At 41.2% G+C, this 24037-nt stretch overlaps 1 long non-coding RNA gene across 1 annotated transcript in view; it reads left to right on the top strand.

Annotated features, from left to right (window-relative positions):
- Positions 1 to 24037, top strand: part of LOC138749670 (uncharacterized) — a 135378-nt gene that overhangs the window by 62437 nt on the left and 48904 nt on the right. The window contains exon 2 of the long non-coding RNA XR_011348817.1: positions 1674 to 1728. This is a non-coding gene — a long non-coding RNA (uncharacterized lncRNA). The remainder of the gene's footprint in view (positions 1 to 1673; positions 1729 to 24037) is intronic.

The following is a 24037-nucleotide window of genomic DNA, read 5'->3' as shown; positions in this document are numbered from 1 at the left end:
GAACCTTTGTGTTAGAGCATCTGTCCTTTGATGCTATTGCAATATCTCTATGGATGCCTTGGTATTACAAGAAAAGACAATAAGAATAAGCCATTCAGCCCTGTTTTACTATTCAACAAGTTCAACCTCAATATCATTTTCTTGCTGATCCACTAATCGTTTGTGATCCCTCTGATATACAGAAGTCTATTCAGTTCTGTTTTGAATGCACCTACAGCCTTTCAAGGTAGAAAATGCCAAAGGCTAACCTCCTCTGAATGAGGAAGAGCCTCTTTCATTCCTAAATGGCCTCCTTTATTTTGAGACTGTGACTCCTAATTTCAAACTCCTCAGATGCGAAGCATCCTCCCCACACTTAGTAAAAGGTTACTAAGTGTAACCTTTTACACTTAGTAAAAAGTTTGTACATTCTCCCTGTGTCTGCATGGATATTCTCCAGGAGCTTTGGTTTCCGCCCACCGTTCAAACATACTGGGGGCATAGGTTAATGGGGTATGAATCAACCAGCACAGACTCATGGACTGAAATGACCTGCTACCGCACTGTATGTCTAAATTAAAAGTCAACATTGCAGCACTGAAACAGGACCTTCAGCCCTTCTGGTCTGTGTCGATCTATTTTTCTACCTAGGCCTTCTGGCCTGTAAAAAGTAAAACACAAAAATATGCATACTGTTAGGTCTGCTTTGTTCATGAATGAGTGAGACAAACACCAGGCTGAGTCAAAATCAGGGTTCTTTGTTCTTTATTACCGGATTGTAACACTTGCGACCAACCAGGTTAGTCGGAGAATGCATTCTGCCGTTATCAGCAAAATGGTGATTTTTTTATACCCTTGGATACATGCTTAGAACATCATCATATCATTACTTGTCCAATGACTAAAACTGTTGCTATCCTTTCCCTGCTAGCTTCCTGCCTCTCAATCCATCAATGTCTCTCTTATCTTGTAAGTACAAGGATGCATTTACATCTTGTTACAGCCCTGTACATTCCCATCTCATGATGTTTTACCTAACAGGAGTACAAGGACACCTCCCCTTCTTGTTACTGCCCTGTACAGGGTAACTCCCTACACATTCCCATCTCATGATGTTTTACCTTACAATACACTATTGTTGAAGTGAAAACACAAAGCTGGATTTATGAAGGCCAATATGCCAACCCTATCTACCTGTGATGCCACTTTCAGGGAATTATGTTTCTGTATTCCCAGATCCATCTGTTCTACTTCACTCCTCATTGGCCCACCATTTACCTTAGTTTGTCCTTCCAAGTTCCTCACATTTGTCTGCATTAAATTCCATCTGTCATTTTTCATCCCATTTTCCAAGTTGGTCCAGATCCCTCTGCAAGCATTGAAAGCCTTCTTTACTGCCCATAATGCCTCAAATCTCTGTGTCTTTGTGTTTCTGTCTCATCCCATAACTTCATTATAAGCACAGCTTATGAAGCACACACAGCGATAGGACAAGAAGGATGTAGAATGTGAAGGGTTGCACTGGTTTCGGGTCTGCACACTTGGCAGCGATGTCCACAGGTGTTTCTTCCACTTCAGTTGATGCTGAATGCCCTTTTGTGCCCCACATTGATTGAAGGGTCTATTTGACCAAGGGCAGTAGTACATTGATACGTCAATAAATTGAGATGTCCCCTTTTGCCCATCTCTTCTAGGCAAGTGTTCTGGTTACGATAAGAAGTGTAAATGAACTTCAATACAGTTATGTTGGTGAGTTGATTCTTTTTTTTATATTTTGCTGGAGCCCTTTCATTTCTCAATATGTCCTTAATGAGCTTCATGGTCTATGTCCCAACTAATGATAATAAATGCTATCATTCAGTGTGTCTATTAGGTGTATCTATTGCAATCTTCAGGCTCAATTTTAACATTTAAGAAGAATTTGGAGAAGTGCATGGATGGGAGAGATATGGAGGGCTATAGACTGGGTGCAGGCCAGAAGGCCTAGGTAGAAAAATAGATCGACACAGACCAGAAGGGCTGAAGGTTCTGTTTTAGTGCTGCAATGTTGACTTTTAATTTAGACATACAGTGCGGTAGCAGGTCATTTCAGTCCATGAGTCTGTGCTAGTTGATTTATACCCCATTAACCTATGCCCCCAGTATGTTTGAACGGTGGGCGGAAACCAAAGCTCCTGGAGAATATCCATGCAGACACAGGTAGAATCTACAAACTCCTTGCAGACATTGCAGGACTTGAATCCTGGTCTGGTCCCGATCGCTGGCACTGTAGAGGGGTTGTGCAAGCTGCGATGCCAATTACACCACCCATTCTAGCTGGTGAATTTGCCATAAACAGGCTGTTTAATTCACTTTGTTGTGATTATGTTTTCTATCTGCTGTTACTGACATGCAAGGACTCCTCTGCCCATCTTCTTCAAATGGAAAAATCAAAAATTTGAAGTATTGGATCACATCTTACATGAGCCCAGTGGAGATGGAGGCCACATTTTTCAGTATGCACTGCTTAGTTTGAACTCCTGCAGTCCTATTGTAGCTACTCTTGTCACTAATGCAAGGACAGCAACTCTATGGCAGTTCTGTGGTGAAAGAGAGTCACTGAATAATTTTACCTAAAAGAGCCCATTGGATTTTTGCCGACTCTTTAATAAAGTAAGCTCTCATTTACGTAAGACATTGCTTTTGTTTACTTGAGCAGTTTAAACCAAATTTTTAAAAAAATTGCGCCGTGCACATTGAGAATGAATTTAGTCTGCACTGAGATATGATTGAATGGTATCTGTTCCTGGGTTATGTCTTCTCTTAATGTTACATGCATTCTTATGCCACATATCTGTTATAAATTGTATGTGGTTATATTTTTATTAAAATATAATAAAATATATTATTATTAAAATTCTTCTTTGGCTTGGCTTCGCGGACGAAGATTTATGGAGGGGGTAAAAAGTCCACGTCAGCTGCAGACTCGTTTGTGGCTGACAAGTCCGATGCGGGACAGGCAGACACGATTGCAGCGGTTGCAGGGGAAAATTGGTTGGTTGGGGTTGGGTGTTGGGTTTTTCCTCCTTTGCCTTTCGTCAGTGAGGTAGGCTCTGCGGTCTTCTTCAAAGGAGGTTGCTGCCCGCCAAACTGTGAGGCGCCAAGATGCACGGTTTGAGGCGATATCAGCCCACTGGCGGTGGTCAATGTGGCAGGCACCAAGAGATTTCTTTAGGCAGTCCTTGTACCTTTTCTTTGGTGCACCTCTGTCACGGTGGCCAGTGGAGAGCTCGCCATATAACACGATCTTGGGAAGGCGATGGTCCTCCATTCTGGAGACGTGACCCATCCAGCGCAGCTGGATCTTCTGCAGCGTGGACTCGATGCTGTCGACCTCTGCCATCTCGAGTACTTCGACGTTAGGGATGTAAGCGCTCCAATGGATGTTGAGGATGGAGCGGAGACAACGCTGGTGGAAGCGTTCTAGGAGCCGTAGGTGGTGCCGGTAGAGGACCCATGATTCGGAGCCGAACAGGAGTGTGGGTATGACAACGGCTCTGTATACGCTTATCTTTGTGAGGTTTTTCAGTTGGTTGTTTTTCCAGACTCTTTTGTGTAGTCTTCCAAAGGCGCTATTTGCTTTGGCGAGTCTGTTGTCTATCTCATTGTCGATCCTTGCATCTGATGAAATGGTGCAGCCGAGATAGGTAAACTGGTTGACCGTTTTGAGTTTTGTGTGCCCGATGGAGATGTGGGGGGGCTGGTAATCATGGTGGGGAGCTGGCTGATGGAGGACCTCAGTTTTCTTCAGGCTGACTTCCAGGCCAAACATTTTGGCAGTTTCCGCAAAGCAGGACGTCAAGCGCTGAAGAGCTGGCTCTGAATGCAGCAAGCAGAGTGGAATGGAAAAAAGAAAGTTCATCATCTTCTGGCAGAGTGCATGTAGAATAGTTCTTGCCCATACTATCTAATGACACCATCTTTCTGTAGCAGTGCTTGCAAACTCCATCAAATATATCTCAATGATGAAGCTGCAGATTCAGAGATTCAGCAAACTGTGTTGCAGAGCTGCACATCTTCTAACAGCATGTGGCACATTCTAAAATGTAAAAAAAACATACCAAAATGCTTGAGGAACTCAGCCGGTCACAGGAGACAAAGATATATTGCTGACGTTTCGCGCCTGAGTCCTTGTTCATGGAATAGGATGAGCAAGAAATCTCAGAGTTCAGACAATACTGTCTGGGGAGGAATCCAGACCAACAAAAGGTGCAAAAGGGGACAGGGAAAAGGGAGAGACAGAGCTGGGGGAAGGTGACAGGGGAAGAGTCAGGTGGGGGGAGGTTAATAAAAGCCAGAGAAGTCTATATTAATACCATCCGGCTTGGAGGGTACCTGATTAGAAGGTGAGGTGTTGTTCCTCCAATATGCTGGTGGTCTCAGTCTGGCAGTGCATGAGACCACATGTCAGCAAGGGAAAGGGATGTGGCCACTGGGAGATTCACGTTATTGCAGCAGACAGACCCAAGGAGCTCAACAAAGTGATCTCCCAGTCTCTAAAATGTGCACAGGTCCAAATTCTGCTCTCCATTTCAAGATGGAATCTAACATTTTTAGGCCAAAATATATTCTGATATTCCTACTTGTATAGACATGTTCATTAATATGTATTTTTGAATGGCTATGGAATAAGGGCAAAGCCAGCATTCACAACCCATCTGTAATTTCCCTTGCAACATGAGAGATGAAGCTCATTATTTGATCTGTGGACTTGTGTGTTGAAGGAATTTCTAACATGCAGTTTGGAAAGGACTTCCTGCATATTCTGAGTGATGATTATACATTTCTAATTCAGTGCTGTGTGTGACAATCCTCTCTTGAGACAAGGTTAATGGGTTTGGGGAAAGCTAGGACGAGCTGTTGCAGTACATTTTATAGATGATATAGCTTGCAGACATGGTGTGCTTGTATCAGGGTGAGTGACTATTAAAGGGGACTGGCTTTTACATTTTGGCATTCAGCATGGTAACAGGCCCTTCTGGCCTACGAGCCCATGCCACTCAAATACCCCAGCCCCTGTACATTTCAGTGGGAGGAAAACAGAGTGCCCAGACACTAGTATACTCATTTGTTCTAGATTTTGTATATCCAAGTTGTGCTGCTTTAATCTGTACACTAAGTCTAGTTCACCTGTCACCTCTGCACTTGCTTGATACAGACTCGAATCGAAGCAGCATTTCTATTTTAAAATAGTCATCTTTGTTCACTAACCCTCCAATAGTCTCAACACACCCAGTTCATGCCTTTGTAAACATCTGATGTCCTTCATCCCGCTAACATATCTGTGCCCTTATAATTTTTGTCTCTTGATCTTCCTTGAAGTGAGTCACTCATGCCCTTCAGTCGTCAAGACCTTAAGCTTTGCAATTCTATTTCAAAGCCTGTCTGAGCTCTGCTTTTACTTCTATTGGACACATTTAAAACCTATCTCTTGCACCAAGGTTTTAGTTGTTTGCCCAAATGTTTCCTTTCATGGAAAAGGCATACAATTTGTGGTTTCATAAGTTCTGCAAAGTGGCTTTTGCTGGATTAGATTACTGTATTATGAGAGCTGCAGTTAATTTAAGCAAAACACCAGAAAACTCACTACTCAGAAGTGTGTCCTGTCTTCGATTATTTATCGTTCATACTTTCATGCCTTTCTTTTGCATCTAAATGGTTATATCTCTCCTCATTCTAAAAATTGGACCAGAAAACTAATAATAATTAGGGAATGCTTTGAAGACATTGAAGTCAAGCAGAATACGTGGAGAAATAAACACAATGAATTAATAACCCAGAATTTGAAGGGAATGGTGAGCTATCCATGTTCATTGCTCATCTCAAAGTTCGCAGATATGGGACTTTGCTCTTTGGAGTGAAGAAGGATGAGAGGAGACTTAATAGAGGTCTACAAGATTCTGAGAGGCATGGATAAGGTGGACAGCCAGTGCCTTTTTCCCAGGACAGGAATAGCAAACAGCAGGGGACACCTCTACAAAGTGAAGGCAGGAAAGTTTAGGGGTGACATCAGGGGTACATTTTTTTACACAGATAGTTGTGGGTGCATGGAATGCCTTGATGGGGGTGGTGGTGGAGGATGAAGCATTTGGGGCATTTAAGAGACAATAAGACAGACACATGGATGAAAGAAAAATAGAGAGTTACGAGGTAGGAAGGGTTTAGGAATATTTAGGTCGGCACAACATTGAGGGCAGAAAGGCCAGTACTGTGATGTAATGTTCTATGTTCTATGAAATGCCTCACTTGGTTTACCAGTTCTTCTAAGGCCTAGTTACTGGAAAGTGCTAGTTCCAAACTTAACAGCAGCCTTGCATCAACCAAGGGCCTTCTTCACAGAAGCCATGTCATGTGGGTCATGGTGCATGTAGGCAGACCATGCCCAACCTGTGAGCTTTGGCTTAGTTGGCTACCAAAAATACCAAAACACTTGAATGTTTTTTTTAGACAGACAGCATGACAACACGACAAAAGGCTCATCCAGCCCACGACCCGTGCTGACCAATTATATGCAATTGGCCTACAACCCTCTGTATGTTTTGAAGGGTGGGAGGAAACTGAAGCACCCAGAGGAAACACATACAGATACGGGGAGAATGCACAAGCTCCTTACAGACAGCACCGGATTCGAAGCCGTGTCGATGTTGCTGTAACTGCGTGGCACTAACTGCCTCGCAACCATTGAATATTTACGATATTCAGACACTTCCAAACATTCCAATATGATTGAAAACATAAAATTATTATTACATATTCCCAATTCATTTTCATTTGAGTGGGACTGTCACTTTAAGAGAACAAATCAAGCTGCAAACCCTGCAAGCTTTGGAGATCAGCTGTGGGTTGACAGGCTGGGGACAGAGTGTACTCAATTTGCTGTTTCTGAAGAGAGTGGAAGTGTGCCAGGAACATATATGTAGAGATCATGTGACCAACATATTAAAAAAAACAAGTGCATTGTTTGATCAGTGGCCATTTTTAAGGAAGCAGCACTACAGCAGCAGCTCTTTGAGGAATACTGTGCTGAAGTGGCTTCGTATGGCCAATGGAAAGGTCACTTCTGAAGGGAAATCATTTAAACCCCACCGTGGCCATTGTGACAGTCATTTCAGCTGACCCATGAAAGGGTTCTGTAGGTTTTGTTTCCCTGAGAAAAGGAAAAGAGGAGTTTTGACTACCACTCATCTGAAAGGACACCTCTTGGGAAGCAATTCAACAAGGATTTTGTGAGTTTACAACAATCTGTCATCCCAGACTCTCCCACCTAATTTGTAAAGGTTTCTTTGCATCAATTTAAAAATCTGTTTCATCACTGGATTTCTGAGACTGGACTATGGGTAAGGTCTCACAGTAGTCTTCGGAAGGGTTCTGGGTTTAGGCGGGAAACCAGGGTTATATGTGAGCAGATGGGTGCGGAGCCAGCCATCAGCACAACACCCTACCAGTGAATCCCAGTTCACTGCACCAGCAAACAATGTTTGTGGCTTCTGCCTTCATGTATTGAAATCCAAAAATGATACTTTCTGGCAGTAACATATTTACTTAGCTACACAATCTGGCCCATCATTTTAGATCGATGACCTTTTACAAGAATCCAAATTGAAAATTGTTGACAAACGTTATTCCTTCATGGGGATGTCTTTCTGGATGAAGTTGACATGATAACTCCAAGACCAGCAAGAAATCATTTTAATAAAGTTTCAGCACCAATAATGGGTAATTGAATTATTTGGATGCCACCAAGGAAAAGTGTTTATTTTCTTCATTCTGTGCTATTATCACCGCTGATTATGTACTATCAGACCTTGGGAATAATTCAGATCTTCTGTCTCACCTCACCTTTTGGCAGGAACCAGGAAAATGAAGTGAACTATAGGCCTCAATTTGTCACAGGAGCGAATCAAATAATATTTGCCCTTACTTGCTTTTCTGAGTTTTGGTTATTATATTTTTTATGCCAAGTTCCTGAAAGTGTGATCTTCTAAAAGTGGTTCAAATAGGACATCAAATGAACAGGTCAATCCACTTCTGCAATCTGAGAGTAAATTTGTGAAATTAGCATCACCTCGACAAAGAAAGATGTGTCCATCAGAGTGCGCAAACACATCAAAATGAATACAGAAACTAAAGAAGAAGGAAAACAGGATTAAAAATACAAAAAAAAGTCTGTAGATTAAAACAAAATGTCCTCTGCAAACAAAACCTGAAGCTCTACGCTTATAATGGTTAGTTTCCATTGTAAGTGAGTTTGTTTGCCCTCAGGTAACATTTCTCATATTACTAAAAGAGTACTAAAATATTTCGTGATGACTTAATATTTGCTTATGAATTTAGTTGGCATCTTTTGGTCGAGCACCCTCTGCACCGATAAACCAGCATTCTCCAGTCCTCAGAACCAGATATAACACACGTATGGGGAATTAATACATATTTAGATTTTAAAATTTAGACATACAGCCCGGTTCAGGCCGTTTCGGCCCACGAGCCTATGCCGTCCAATTTACACCTAATTAACCTAAACTACAAATACGTTTGAAATGAATATGCATGCCAAGTATTAGCATGTACAAATAAATATTGTTTCTTGAATATGACAGTCATGAGGGTAATGTATGTGATTAGTTCCTTTGTCCGTGGGAAGAAGTTGTTCCTCAACCTGGTGGTGCTGACCCTGATATTCTGTATCTCGTCCCAGATGGGAGCAGATGAAAGATGTTGTATGCAGGTTGAAAGGGGTCTTCAATGATCTTGGACCCCTCCTCAAACAACGATCCTGGTAGATTATGTCAATGTGGGGAGCATGGGAGACTCCAGACACCATGTCAGCCACTCTTATGGTCCTGTGGATCCATTTCTCTGCAGCCAGCCAGGGCACTCTTGATAGAGCTCCTGAAGAAGGTTGACATAACAGTGGGCAGTAGCCTTGCCCATTTTAGGCTTCTCAAGAAGTGCTGTTGCACCTTCCTATCAAGTGAGGAGATGTGGTGTATCCAGAATAGGTCACTAGTTAAGCGAACTCCAAGGAACTTGGTGCTCTCCACTCTCTGCACTATAGAGCTGTTGATGTGTAGTGGAGGCTGGTCATTCCTGGTCCTCCTGAAGTCCATGATCATTTCTTTTGTTTTGTCTACTTTGAGTCTCAGGTTGTTGCTCTTGCACCATGCCATGAGATTTTCCACCGTTTCAATACGTTGACAAAAAAATTAATGTCACCTTTCTTTTTTTGCGCTCGTTGAAGTTGTAACTGAAATATCAGCAATTTTGCCACCTTACTAGCAAAGTAACAAGGTCACATTTGCAAGTAAAAAAAAACACACACTCCAAAAAGGTAAGTAGAGGGAATTGAAATCTGAATTTCAGATCCATCTAATAATATATTTGGAATATTGTTCCATAAAATATTTGAATGCAATTAGTTTTACTTCCACATTCATTTTGGACTTCACAAGATGTACTTTATTTATTTTTCCACTTATTTCTGTCTTTTTCTTGTTTGACATCTTATTCACCACAGTATTTTTCTTCCATATTTTCTCCCCAACGATTACTGATAACTTCTCTGGGGCTAGGTTTCCCTGACCTTGGTCACGAAGGTCAGAGTCTCCGCAGTATTTCACTTCCAGCATTCCTGAAATCCTGATGTGCCCTGTGTCATGTAAAGGCCTGCATTGGAAGTAGTTGGTGCACAATTTCCTTACTGTTTCAGGGGAAGTGATAATTGGACCAAATAGTTCAGCAAGAAAGTGCCACTAAATGAACTATGGATGTGGAATCCAAGGACACTTGGGATAAGCTGAAATAAATGAATGGAAAAAAAAGATAACGACATAACATATTTAAATGAGCTGTCAAGGTGCAGAAATGTTAGAGATAGCACAGGCATATCAAACGGAATTCCTAACGATCTAAGCATTCTGACTTTAAAGCCACTTCATAATAAATTTCCATGAATTGGAAGAACTCATGTCTCTGGTACATAGAAAATTTAAGGGTGTGCAGAGATTAATTAGCATGCACAATACTATTTTGACTGAGAATTCAAGAAAAGAAGTTACTGCAAAGTGAGACATAGAAAAAAAAGATTTTTTGAATGGAGGTTGAACATTTTTAAAACTTGATTTTAATAATCCCAGTTAACATAAACTTACATAATTTTGTGCCAATAGAAGATAACCTTGATTTGATGCATCTGTAATAGTGTACCTTTCACAAGCAACTGAGAAACCAATTAACTGGTAAATATTGCATTACAATTGCCAGGATTATTATTTCTTAAAACTGCAAATCCCTGATGTCTTTAACTCTAGATGTATGGCTGAAGGAATTTTAAGAGACACATACTCTGGAGATCTTTATCTCAAGGAATACATTTTTTGAATGCAAGAGATGTCAAGTGTTTGGGTTATCCAATTAAGATTTATATTTTCTCTAACAGTCAAGACACATACCTGTCCCTATCAATACCAGATTTTCTCCAATGAAGTCCTTTTCCCTAAAACAGCAAGAACTCTGTTGATTTGGTTCCCTAGCTTTCCTTTATTCATCAGAAGGCAATAATTCATATCAATTGATTAACTTAAGCATTACTTATGGCTTGTATGTAAAACTATTTCTAGTTTCCTGGGAGTTTCAGAACAGGACCTTCCTCTTGGGAAGAATTATTTGCTTCTTTTCTGTCTAAGAGAGAAGGTGGATGTCTCATGCCAGGCCATAGCCATCACTGCAGAAGATTTCCACTATTCATTGTGAATAGCCTTGTCAATGTTTGTAAGGGAAATTAGAGGTCACATTGCAACTTTGCAACACACACAGCATTAGATTAAAACCTGGGTTGACACTGACCGCTGTGCTAACCACGCTGCTCCACTATGTATTATGGGCTGTTCTGCTCATCAGACAACAGGAAAGATTATGTGCTGGAGAGAGTGCAGAGGGGAAATTGCCTGGATTGGGGGTCTTTAATTATCAGGAAAAGTTTGATTGGCTGGCCTTGTTGTTCTTGGTGCAAAGGAGGCTGAGCGATGACCTGACAGCAAAAAATAAAATGATAAGAAGCACATATAGGATAGGTAATCAGAATCTTTGCCCCATGATTAGGGTATGAAGTACAAGAGGCCGAAATTTAAGGTGAGAGGAAAGAATTTTAAAGTGAATTTGAGAGGCAAGTTTTAATTTTATAGAGAGATATCTGGAACTCACTACCTGAAGAGGTGGTGGAATTGGCAAAAGGCATAGATGTGGTGATATGACCACCAGCCTACTGCAGGGGGCGATCTCTGTACCTGCAGGAAGACCACCTAAGGGCTGACTCCACCTGGCTGGCTGTCAATCAGCCGACCTGAATATAGACTTGAGCCGGCCCCTCCTGAGCCAGTTACACGGGAGCCACCGAAGCATGAACTGGTGTTCAGACTTTTACCTGAATAAAGCCTGTTGAGCTTTGTGCTTGCTCACTGCTACCTCAGCACACCACAATAGAATAATGCAGGCAAATGGGCTTAGGGTAAATGGACAAAAAAAGGTTAGCTTGGATGTATGATCAAAGGGCCTGCTTCTGTGTTGTACAATCCTACGACTCTAAAGATTTTGCCAACAATTGGCTGCCAGCAACAATGACTTCCTGTGTAACTTCAATATCTTTGGTATAATACATCTATATTGCAAATTTATTTAAATCTGTTAGATATTGGCAAGTCATTTGTGCTTTGGAATAGCCAGTGTTTAAACATCAGGATATGGACTGGAAGATGACCCTTACATTTGTGTGATAAACTACTGATGGTAAATAATTCATTGAGGAGGCAGTGGAAGAGGGACAGATCAATGAGATGTTTCGCACTCCAATGTACATAGATAAGGTAAAAACACCGAGTGCCCATGAGATCTATACGTGAGTGGGAAGGGAAGGTTGAGAATGACTGCTCGAGAACCACCGCTGTTACCAAAATATTTTACTTGAGAAAAATTGTCATTGGCCCATATCTTTTGGAGTTTTGGAACCGTGCACATAACGAGTCAATTAGGTACAATTAAAACAGTGGTTTTCTTTGCACCCACATACCGCCTTAAGCAATCCCTTACTAATCACAGAGCACTGATGGCATAGGGAATACTTAAAGTGGTATGAGAGTGGAAAGAAAAAGGTTGGGAACTACTGATTTAGACATATAGCCCAGTAACAGGCCATTGTGGCCTACGAGCCCATGCCACCCAATTGACCTACAACCCCCCCCCCCAATAAGTTTTTGAAGGAAACCAGATCAACCAGCGGAAGCCCACGGAGATGCAGGAACAATGCACAAACTCCTTACTGACAGCATTAGATTAAAACCTGGGTTGACACTGACCGCTGTGCTAACCACGCTGCTCCACTATGTTAACCGTGCTAGCCCTGTGCACTAAACATTCTGCCCCGCTATGGTAACCATGCTGGCCTGCTATGCTAAACAATCCACCACGCTATGGTAATCATGCCAGCCTGCAACGCAAAACATTCCACAACACTCTGCCAACCATGCCAGCCTTAATATAATTAGCTAACTATTATATTATCGGCTAATACAATCTACAGAAAGTCTGAAAAGAGATTTAAAATATATCATATAATTTGGAATCTTTCAGCTGATCACTGTGCAACACTGAGCGTGAAGTTATGTTTAAGATGCAGGCTGCCATTACCTGTGTTTAATTAAACCGTTAAAGTATGCCCAATTGTGGTATATATTGAAGATCGCCACACAATTTTGGATGGGCTGTTCTGAGCCCCCTTTACGTGGAGGCCAATAGAATCTCATCTTAAACCTTCACATAAATGTCAAGAAACCTGGATTTGTGCTGTACCTCAAATTGTACTATTGTCGGAGGTTAAGGCTGTATGGAAAGGCCCCATTAAAGAAGCAATTTGTGAACCTAATCTCATTCAACCTTGGAAGTCCTGAAAATGAACTATATAGCCTAACTCTTACAGCAGTAAATTATCCCTCACTAGGAATGAAGGTTTGGTAATGAGTTTTCATTTGAAATTTGATGTGGTGAAAGGTAATTGAAGTGAGTAACTACTACATTTAAAGGCATCCTTCAATTATTTTAAAACTTAGTATCATGGACCATGGACTGACTTTTTGGACTGTGGACTGTCATTATAAAGGATGGGTTTCTGCTAAGAACTCTGTGGAACTTGTGGTGCAGCTGAGTGCTGACTTGCCAGTTGCTTGGAACTTTCGAGAACAAAGGGAGACTCCAGCTGTGAAGCAGAGAGCGGCAGTTGAAGCGGAAGAACCACAGTTGGAGTGGCAGAGGGCAGCTGGAGAGCTGTGTGAAATGCACGCGCCTCATTAGCGAGGATTCATAAGTTTACTGCAATTCAACATAAGTAATTTCTCTCTCCAACATTCAATACGACGTCCTTTGTTACCAAAGAACTGAACTTGGACATTGAACTTTGAGATTGAATTCTGTGGACTGTATTTTTTGGACCGACTTACTTGACTGACTGACCTGGGGTTTTGAAGGATTTTTCCTTTTTGAATATTGAGGACAGACTTCAATGGTCTGGGGTTTTCACACACACACACACACACACACACACACACACACACACACACACACACTGTTTATAAATATATGATATCTGTAAATTTGCTACAGATACTTATAGTGGGGTTAATTGTGTTAAGACATTATATTGTTAATAGTCATTAATAAATAAAGAGTTAAGATTTGCATGCATCTTCTCTTGTTGCTGGTTTGAGATGTAACATTAGGTTCTTCCTTAATTTGGTTTTGTCTTTCTCTACCCTTGATCCAATCTTTCATTCCCCATTATCTTGCTTGTGGAATATAGTTTTGTTCTAATTACCCGTAACCTTCTCTGCCATTCATAATTCTTCTTTCTCTTTGGATTCTCATTGATTAAGGAAATAAACTCTTGACCCTATCATTTACTAAGGTCCCAGATGCCCCATTGACTATTTTACTGTCATCAATATAGAGAGTCATAAAATTGTTATGGCACTGTAGAGGCCATTTGATCCATCAATTTAATGCCGACTCCAAGTGGAGCAATCTCATTAGTCCCATCCCCATGCTTAACACATCCTATCTTGCAAATTATTTTCTATCAAGTGGCCTCTAATTTTTTTTAAAGATCCTGATTGATTCTGTTTCCATCACACTTACATTTCACAGCTTATTTACCTTCATTTAAGAAAAAGGTTTTCTCATGCATGCCTCTTTTACTTTTTGTTCATAACTTGAATTGAGTGCCCAGTGGTCCTTGAACCATGTACCAAGGTGAAGTGCCAGTTGATGAAGTAGACGAAGACGATGTGGTCAAACAATAATCATGGCTTTTATTAGCAGAAACTCATGGTACAATAATGAAAGACAAAAGATGCACATACAGTTATATCCAAGGGGAGTGTCCTTAACAGGAGAGATAATGCACAGGCAATGTTAGTACAACAAGGCTCACCAGAGGGGAGACAGGGAGCTTGACAGACATTCACCACAGAAGGGGACCAACTTACTTCTCTTTATCCTATCGAAACAAGCCATGTTCTTGTTCACCTCTGCCAGAGCTCCTCTCAATCTTCTTTGCTCTAGGCAGAGCAATCAGGTTTCTATTATAGCACCTGCAACCGGACCTGGATTCCAATCTGGTGCTCTCTGTAAGGAGTTTGTATATGCTCCCAGTGTTTGTGTAGGCTTCCACTGAGTGCTCCGGTTTCCTCCCACTGTTAAAAAAAAAACGTAGCAGGAGTTGTAGGTCAGTTGCATGTAATTGGGTGGCATGGGCTCGTGGGCTGAAATGGCCCTGTTTCTGTGCTGTGTATCTAAATTTTTTAAAAAAATAACTTAATCTTAAAGCTCAAATCCCTTATCCCTGGCATTATTCCAGTAAATCTTTTCTACACCCTCTTGACATAATTTGTATTGCACTTATGGCACATTATGGTACAGGTGCCTAATCTTTCATCCAGGATTGTTGGGACTGGACTCCTGCCATTGTTCAGAATCTCTGGATTTTGGGATTATTTTAAAATGGCAGTCCCTTTGAACCAGCCTTCCTCTGCCCACATCTTGCACCCTCCTCCGCCCTCAGGAGTCACGCTATTGAGGGAGAGAGAGAGAGAGAGAGAAAGAACTAGAGAAAATGAGACAAGGTAAGAAGATGGGGTGGGGGGGGGGGGGGTTAACAGAAGCTGGAGAAGACATGTTAATGCCATCTGGTTGGAAGGTGCCCAGGTGAAAAGTGAGGTGTGGCTCCTCCAATTTTCAGGTGTTCTCAGTGTGGTGGACATGGAGGAAGAGGAATGGGGAGGGGAAATGAAATGGGTGATCCTTGGGAGATCCCCTCTATTGGGGTACACAGAGCTGAGGTGCTCAACAAAGTGATCTGCCAGTCTGCACCCGTTTCTCCGACGTAGGGGAGACCACACTAGTGTGCTTGGTAAACTCTAAACTGCGACTGAAATGAGAAATGGAGAAACTGCAGGAAATAATCATACAATAATTTTCACTATCTCAATTCTTGAGTATTTGACCAGTTTTAAACAAAAAAAATCAACACAAATATAAATGGTTGCTCCAATTATATTTCACTGCTTCAGATTTCAAATGCAAGGCAAATTGTAAAGCTCAAATGTGATTTCCATGCACAGACTATTCATTACATAAGTATAATCTCATATACAATGATATATCCCAGTCGCTTCAAATATCTTCCATTGTTTGTTATGAAAATGTAATAAATCTATCCCCAGTCTCTCAGGAATGGTTGTCTGCAGTCAAGAATGTAAGTCACCAGAAAGAAATCTCCACAGATACAAAGCAAGGTTTGTATCCCGCCAAACGAGTAGTTATTGTTCACTAAAACTTATATTCGTGAAACAAAACATTTTATTTCTGTTTGAGAGGATTGAGAGCAGAGACATGATTTAATTATTAAAATTATTAATTGTTCATGTATTGAATCTAAACCCCGTGAGCTTTACTGTTTTCGAAAGCATGACACAGAAGTAGAATTTCATGGTCAGGGCCACAAATCTAATCGGTAGATTAACCTGATTTAATATTTTAATGAAACGTGTCACCACCAAAACTTATATTGAAAAGCAAATGGAAAATATGGTTAGTGGAGAAACAACACTCATGTTCAATTTTAACAATTTCTGCAAACTATCTTTTTTGGTGTCCATAACCCCAGTTTATTTTAATTAAGACGGCAAACGTAGGGAACACGTTCACTCAGGTTAATTGAAGTATTTTCAGAGGGTCTCCAGCAGCATTCTTGCCCACTTCAGGCAGCCACTCTGCAGAGTAGAAGGGAACTTCCTTGATTAGCCCTTCACTTTCTCCCGCAGTTGAAGTTCAATCGTTTACTCCCCAGAATTATTCAGTTTTTCAATCAATGAAGCAGCTTCCTGCTGGGAACTGTGATCCTTTTAAAACGGTGGGTCATCTCTCAATGCCCTACAAACTCTCTGTTTCACTCAGGGAGTCAGGAACTGTATGAACATTTCACGCTGTTGCCATGCCACCGCCTTTGCGCTATGATTAGAATGGTGAACAGCAGATATCAATTCATATTTGGCATTTGCCTGCACTGCTCTCAGAGTGAAATTCCGAATCACCATCACTCACAGATACCCTTGCGTCAGGGTCCTCAGAGGCTGGCCTTCACCAAGATCCACTCTGTCCCTAACTTCTCTGCAGCAGAAATCAAGAAAAGAATTCCACTGGCTGAGTGTAGATATTTGGAGTCACATTTGGAATGGGGATTTAGCTGCAGGTCACCTCTGTTGACAGACCTCTTTTGCAAGTCTTACACTCATTTCTAGTTGAATGAACATGGAATTTAATATTGGTTTATTTTTAAAATTATTTTATTGAGTTTTATCAGATAAACAAACAAAAAAAGCAGTAAATAAATTGCAATGAAACCTTTGCAGATTTACAAATAATAACATATGGTATAGTAGCTATATGAAATTCTAAATCCAATAAATGGTAATATATACAATATTGTAAGAAGGAATTTAATATTTGAATCATTAATTGTATATCTATTTTTTTTTCGAAATTTAAACAAGACATAATGTCCCTTAACCATTGTGCATGTATAGGAGGAGTATTATCTTTCCACTTAATCTTCTTGGTCTTGTATTGTTCAACTTTTCTATTGTAAAATATTAATAAAAATAAAAGATAAACATGGAACCACTTTTCTTGCAGGATTTCTTATGGCATAATTTTTAGGGGAACCCTGATGGAACTGGCTGGAAATACTTTCAGAGAATTGTGCCAGATTTTGCCAATAAGATGCATTTGAACATTTAAATAACATTTAGTTTGAGCCTTTGGTCAGTTTAAAAACTGATCCTTCAGTGAATGCACATTGTCCGAGGTGATTCAGGCCAATGTGGTTGAAAACCTCACCAAAAATGATATTTCTGGGCAGCAGTACTAATGACACAATTTTGGTGAGATATCAGCTAGACAAACAGTGCCAGGTTACACAAAATCCTTGCAGCAGAAGTCCATATCTCAATGACAACTGGTGTAATCTCTGAAATATGTAGAAAATTGGTAGCTTCAGGACAATGCACAGATACAATTTTAAGTTTTATTTAATAACTAGCAGGATACCTGGTGTTGCCCAGGAAATAAAACACTCGGGCTTGGCATTGTTTCTCAGTTTCCTTATGCCTGCTCCTTGCTTCTCTTGAGACCTGAGCACTGAGGTGGGCCTGATGTGTTTCCTGCTGCCTGCCCCTTGCCTGTCTGGAGGCCTGAGCAGTGAAATGGACGTATCACTGCTGTTCTGTTTCCTGCTGCCTGCTCCTTGCATCTCTGGAAGCATCAACAGTAAGGCAAGACTGATGATCCAGTGCTGTCTCTTGCTTTCTCCTTTGTCTAACTCGACGGGCTTGTGAAGAGCTTCTACCAATGTTGCTTTACTTTTTGGGGCCAAATGTTTTTACTCTGAATATACATTTGATGCACAGCCCTGTAACTAATTGAGGTGTTCCTGGTGCAAGTTCAATTTTTTTTGAACTTCTGATCTTCATATGACCTTAAAGGTTAAATTCAATGTGGTCATGACATTCAGCATTAAATGTTACCTCAATTATAGTAAACAAGTCAGTGCTAGTGAATAAACAATAATGCAAGTCAGTGAAAGCTGATTAAAAAAAAACTTTTGAACTTAGTATGACCTCAAAGGTTAAATCCAATGTGGTCAGCATAAAATATTACCTCTACTGAACCTCATTACACACTTCTAGTGCTCCATATTGATTTGCATGGAGAACAGACAAACAAACAGACATAGATACACAAATATATATTAGATAACAGGTTGATGAATAGATTAAACTGTTGGATGGTAAATGACTGGATTTTTCATCTCGATTGTCCCAAGCAGCCATATTGCTGTGATATACCATAACACACAATATTCCCACCCATCTCAAGGTACATAATCTCTCAGCAAAGACAAAAGGAGGAGAAAATGAACCCATTTACATTTACGGTGAAGGATTTTAGAATATTTCTTGCAGCTCCTCAATTAAGAAAAGTTTTGGGGATCACACTGACCTCGCAGGATATCACCTCACTGATGTATGCCCATGCAGAGCCAGCTCTTCAGCGCTTGATGTCCTGTTTTGCGGAAACTGCCAAAATGTTTGGCCTGGAAGTCAGCCTGAAGAAAACTGAGGTCCTCCATCAGCCAGCTCCCCACCATGACTACCAGCCCCCCCACATCTTCATCAGGCACACAAAACTCAAAACGGTCAGCCAGTTTACCTATCTCGGCTGCACCATTTCATCGGATGCAAGGATTGACAACGAGATAGACAACAGACTCGCCAAGGCATATAGCGCCTTTGGAAGACTACACAAAAGAGTCTGGAAAAGCAACCAACTGAAAAACCTCACAAAGATTAGCATATACAGAGCCGTTGTCATACCCACACTCCTGTTTCGCTTCGAATCATGGGTCCTCTACCGGCATCACCTACGGCTTCTAGAACGCTTCCACCAGCGTTGTCTCCGCTCCATCCTCAACATTCATTGGAGCGACTTCATCCCTAACATCGAAGTACTCGAGATGGCAGAGGCCGACAGCATCAAATCCACGCTGCTGAAGATCCAACTGCGCTGGGTCGGTCACGTCTCCAGAATGGAGGACCATCGCCTTCCCAAGATCATGTTATATGGCGAGCTCTCCACTGGAGAGGTGCACCAAAGAAGAGGTACAAGGACTGCCTAAAGAAATCTCTTGGTGCCTGCCACATTGACCACTGCCAGTGGGCTGATATCGCCTCAAACTGTGCATCTTGGCACCTCACAGTTCGGCGGGCAGCAACCTCCTTTGAAGAAGACCGCAGAGCCCACCTCACTGTCAAAAGGCAAAGGAGGAAAAACCCAACACCCAACCCCAACCAACCAATTTTCCCCTGCAACCGCTGCAACCGTGTATGCCTGTCCCGCATCGGACTTGTCAGCCACAAACGAGCCTGCAGCTGACGTGGACATAAATCTTCGTCCGCGAAGCCAAGCCAAAGAAAGAAAGATGTATGTACTGAGATCAGCTTCAGCAAGGAATTCATCAGTTCCCTTCTAAATGTTTTGGTAATGAACTTTCTGTGGCATTTCTCACAATGAGGCTCAAAGCAAAGACGGGAAGCATTACATTTGTGTTCTATGCAAATTAAATTATAACTATTCAATAAAAATAATGTAGAGAATCAAAAGAATCAAAGACTTGTTGATCCAAACCAAGGCTTTTACTAGCAAAAGACAGGAGCTCTTCACAGGTGGCCGACCAGTCCGGAATGATCCGACCTGGCTAGAGACACAACCCTTTAAGGCCCAGACAATAGGCGTGGCTTAGCTCTCAGCCAATCGCTGTAAGCACAGTCTAGACACAGTAACTATATACACTATGTACATTGGTGATAGATCTGTACTAATCACACATAAATACAGTAAAATTCTTGCTATTGGATTTCAAGCAACTGGCAAAAAAATCATGAAAAATAAAGAGGTGAAAAATACAGGTTTAAAATTGCCACGCCTCATGGTTAGTTCTCAAATCACGCAACATACAATCTCAAGCAACTGGCAAATACATTCAGCTGGCATCAACCAATCGCCATAGGTGCCGGATACCAGGGGTTTTTACTGTGGTTCAACTGAGGGATCGCTGACCTAAACTTTCAAAATATTGAAAATACATTTATTGTATTTTAAAGAAATAAAGTTGCTTTGGAACATTAATTGATCCAAATTAAAACAAAATATACATTTATTAAGTGATTGAAAGCTACACTTGATAATATTTGATTACCTACAGGCATAAACTTAAATATGTCATTTTAATCTTGAAGTTAAATTTTCAAGCGACATTTTAGGGCAGCGTGGTTAGCAGTTAGTGCAACGCTGTTGCAGCTGTTAGTGCCAGTGACCCGCGTATGAATCCGGTGCTGTCTGTAAGGAGTTTGTACGTATTCCCTGTGCATGGGTTTTTCTCGGGACCCTGGTTTCCTTCTACCATTCAAAACATACCAGGGTTGAAGGTCAATTAGGTCTAATTCGGTAGCATTGTCTCATGGGCCAAAAGGATCTATTACTTCGCTGTATGTCTAAAAAAAAATTATAAATGTATCTCATTCTCCATGTTAGTTACCGATTTGACTCAAACATCAGCGAGATATTGGAGTGCAGTTGCCAGCTTTTTATTCCGTGTAGCTGCTCAAATTGAATCACTGGAGAGTCATCTACAGGATGTGCTTGAGCAATGGGTCCATTGGACAATAGCCTTGTTAATATTTTCACTACTGTGATACGTTTAGCACCAGAATGGAATAAAAAATAGAGTATTGTGAAAAATAGAAGGTGACGTCAAGCATTACATCTGGTGAAAAATACCCTATTTCTTGAAATCTCACATCAGGCTGCAACAATTAAGTCAATAAATTTATTATTTAATTGAATTTCCACTTGAGGTATAGGATAAATAACCAATAACAGAGAGAGTTAAAGATAAACATGGATCAAGATCAAGATTCCTTTATTGTCATGTAGCAGTAAAGAATGTAATATTACATGAAATTGGGTTATTATGAAATTATTACATTTCCCAACATGCAATGCACACAATTGGGCAAAAACCAGAGGTGTAGACTCCCAACTCTACACTGAACCCAAGCCTGCTAGACGCAGGTGAGTCTATGCCACACAACCTAATTTGTCGGACCTTATTCCAAAACAGTGATTCATTCTTCCCTCGTACAATTAAAACATGGAATAATCTTCACCCTACCATCCTCACACAATCAGACTCTTGTTCCTTAAGCACACCCTCCCCCACCTCCAGTTTAAATTCCATTCGGAATATTTTGGAGGATCAAGAAACAAGAAGCAAGGTGATATACGAATGAGGAGTCATTGGAAGTCGGTTGAAGCAGCTCAAGGAAAATAAAGTCGGTTAAGTATTAAATCCACGTAAAGTCATTCTTCTTGAAAGAACAAGCATAACAGAAATGACCTTCTGTAAAATAGACTTATCATTAGCGTTACACAGTGAGTGCACCTTACAGTAAGAGAGAAAGAAGCAAGAGAGTCCCTTGAGAGTCACTGAGTGGCCATGGATTCACCTCCAGCACTTTGGCAGCCTTTGCTCTCCACAGACACCAATTTGATGACCTGAGCTCCAGATCCAAATTTCTGACACGATCGTGAAGACTTTAGACCCTTTTGGGAGCCTTTCTTACCCTCTGAAATCCTGGCTCCATTACCTGGTTCCCATGAGCCAGACTCCCACAGCCAATGCAGGTCCCATGACCACAAGTCACCCATGGCCTGTGTAGGTCCCTCAGTCACTGAGCCCCTTGTTGGTTCACTGCTGTGGTCACCGTTCTGTAGAGTCATCTCTCCTGCTTCTCCTTCTTCCCCGTTCTGTGCCCTGCGTTGGTCCGCTGCTCCTCCAGAGGCTGCTGCCGATTACGGTACTGCCACTTTGGCCACAGACCCCTCCGGTTGCAGTATTTAACTTACAAACATCATCGGCTCCTTTAACAGGCCGTTTAAAGGCTGTATGGAGCCGTCCATTTGAGGGCTGGCCAACTGAACCCTTTGGAGCAATGCTGTATCTTCGATCTTTGCTCTTCCGGGCTGCAACAGTTGGCAGTGCTGCCATTACCAGGGAGCTCAGGCAGCGCCACCATTTTTTAAAATGTGGGACAAAAAAGTAATGTTTTCAAGCATGATTCTCAGCGGGGGCCATAAGGTTCCCCTGTTGGTCTCAGCACATTTAAGGGGGGTGGGGTGGGGGGTGGGGGGGAAGAGGGGCATGAACTTAAATCATAATATATTTTAAATTTTGTGGAATGTTGCCTGAATTGAAGGATATGAACTGTCAAGAGGGGTTGGACAAAATTTTCAAGAGTGCCGGAGGATGAGGGGAAACCTGATAAAAGTTTATAAAATCACGAGAGCCATAGCTGGGTAAGCAGTTAGAATTTTTTTCCCCCCGGGGTAAAATGTCACAAAGTGGAGCAGCCATTCTCAATGGGGCCCCGCAACCCCCTTGGGGGCTGCAGCACATTTAAATAAAAGCTTTGTTTTTCTTTTCACCTCACATAGCATCAATGTTTTTTTTGGTTTTTTTAATGTAGTTGGTTGGAGAGAACTAAACAACTGCTTTACAGGGAAGGGGCCCATAAAATTTGAGAAGTGATCTAAGAGGGGGGGGGGGGGGGGTGCAGTGGCCATAGACAAAAAAAAAAGATTGAGAATGGCTGGTTTAGACCTATTATGGCGCAGATTGAAGTGCGTGGGAAGCCAGTGAAAAGGACAAAAGTTCCAAGACAAGATTTGGAAGTGAAAGAAGATCATGACGGGGTTAGGCAGGGCAATTGGAAGAAGTGGTTCCCATGAGTTAATGGTTCAAGAGAGCACAGATTTTAAGTGGATGAGCGGAAGGTTTTTTTTCACAGCAGGGAGCAATTACGATTTGGAACTAGCTGCCTGATGTGGTGGAAATGCGAATAAATTGGAATTTACAATATGGAATTGGGAAAGCACCTGAAAGTGAATAGCTGGCGGGTAATAGGGAAGGAGCAAAGATATGGGATTGCACAACTCGTAACTGGCATAGACCTGATAATCCTATGAAACGACCTATGAATTCTAGATGGCAATAATATAGCAGCCGCTGATCCAAAGAGATTTAATTCTTGTAGTGGAGTGCGATTTCAAATTAAACTAAATAGTAATGTTTGCATTATTAATTAAGATGGAGTATGAACAACAAAGAGGTGATTTTAAAAGATTTGGTACTGTGCCAGAGCTAAATGCCATCAACTTATTCTGATAGCTAGAGATGCTCCGTTATTTAAGTAAAATCCTTCTTGGTTTCTGCTGTCTACTACCTGTCAATTAATTTTGGAGAACTCTGAGAAATTGTCAGTTCTGAACTCCAGTGCATTTATAACCTCATTTTTGAAATTGGAATTGGTAACTGGGATATTTCTTTGAATGAAACATTCCAGAATTTATGTTGCAAGTCTCAATTTCAACGTGAATCAAGACTACCATTCATAACTAAAATAACTCATGAAAGTAGAAAGAAGCATTACTTTTTATGGCAAAAATCAGTGGTGGGGGTGGGGGGGGAGAGAACCATTAATATAAAAAGGCTTTGTGAGGGAACATGGACTCAGGAGAGCTGGATTTTTTGAGAAAAGCTAAGACATGGGCTTGAACTGCCATTTCGTCTCTGAAAGTCACTTGGTTTCCTGTTATTTTCTCTAATTGATTCGCTAATTTCCACAAAAATGCATAAATTTCTCACAGGTAATTCCACACCTTCCAATTTTTTTTGGTCTGAAACAAATAAAAGGTTGAAATATTATATTTTAGAAGCACATCTTATTTCCTCACTTCAAGATGATTGTTTTGATAATTCCTTAACTTAGTGCTCAGAACTTGAATTTAGAAAAGATTTGAT

The sequence above is a fragment of the Narcine bancroftii genome, chromosome 14 (genome assembly GCF_036971445.1).
Source record: "Narcine bancroftii isolate sNarBan1 chromosome 14, sNarBan1.hap1, whole genome shotgun sequence".
In the NCBI taxonomy this organism is placed as follows: Eukaryota; Metazoa; Chordata; class Chondrichthyes; order Torpediniformes; family Narcinidae; genus Narcine; species Narcine bancroftii.
The sequence above is the reverse complement of the archived record's forward strand: the minus strand, read 5'-3'. Positions and strand labels throughout refer to the sequence as shown.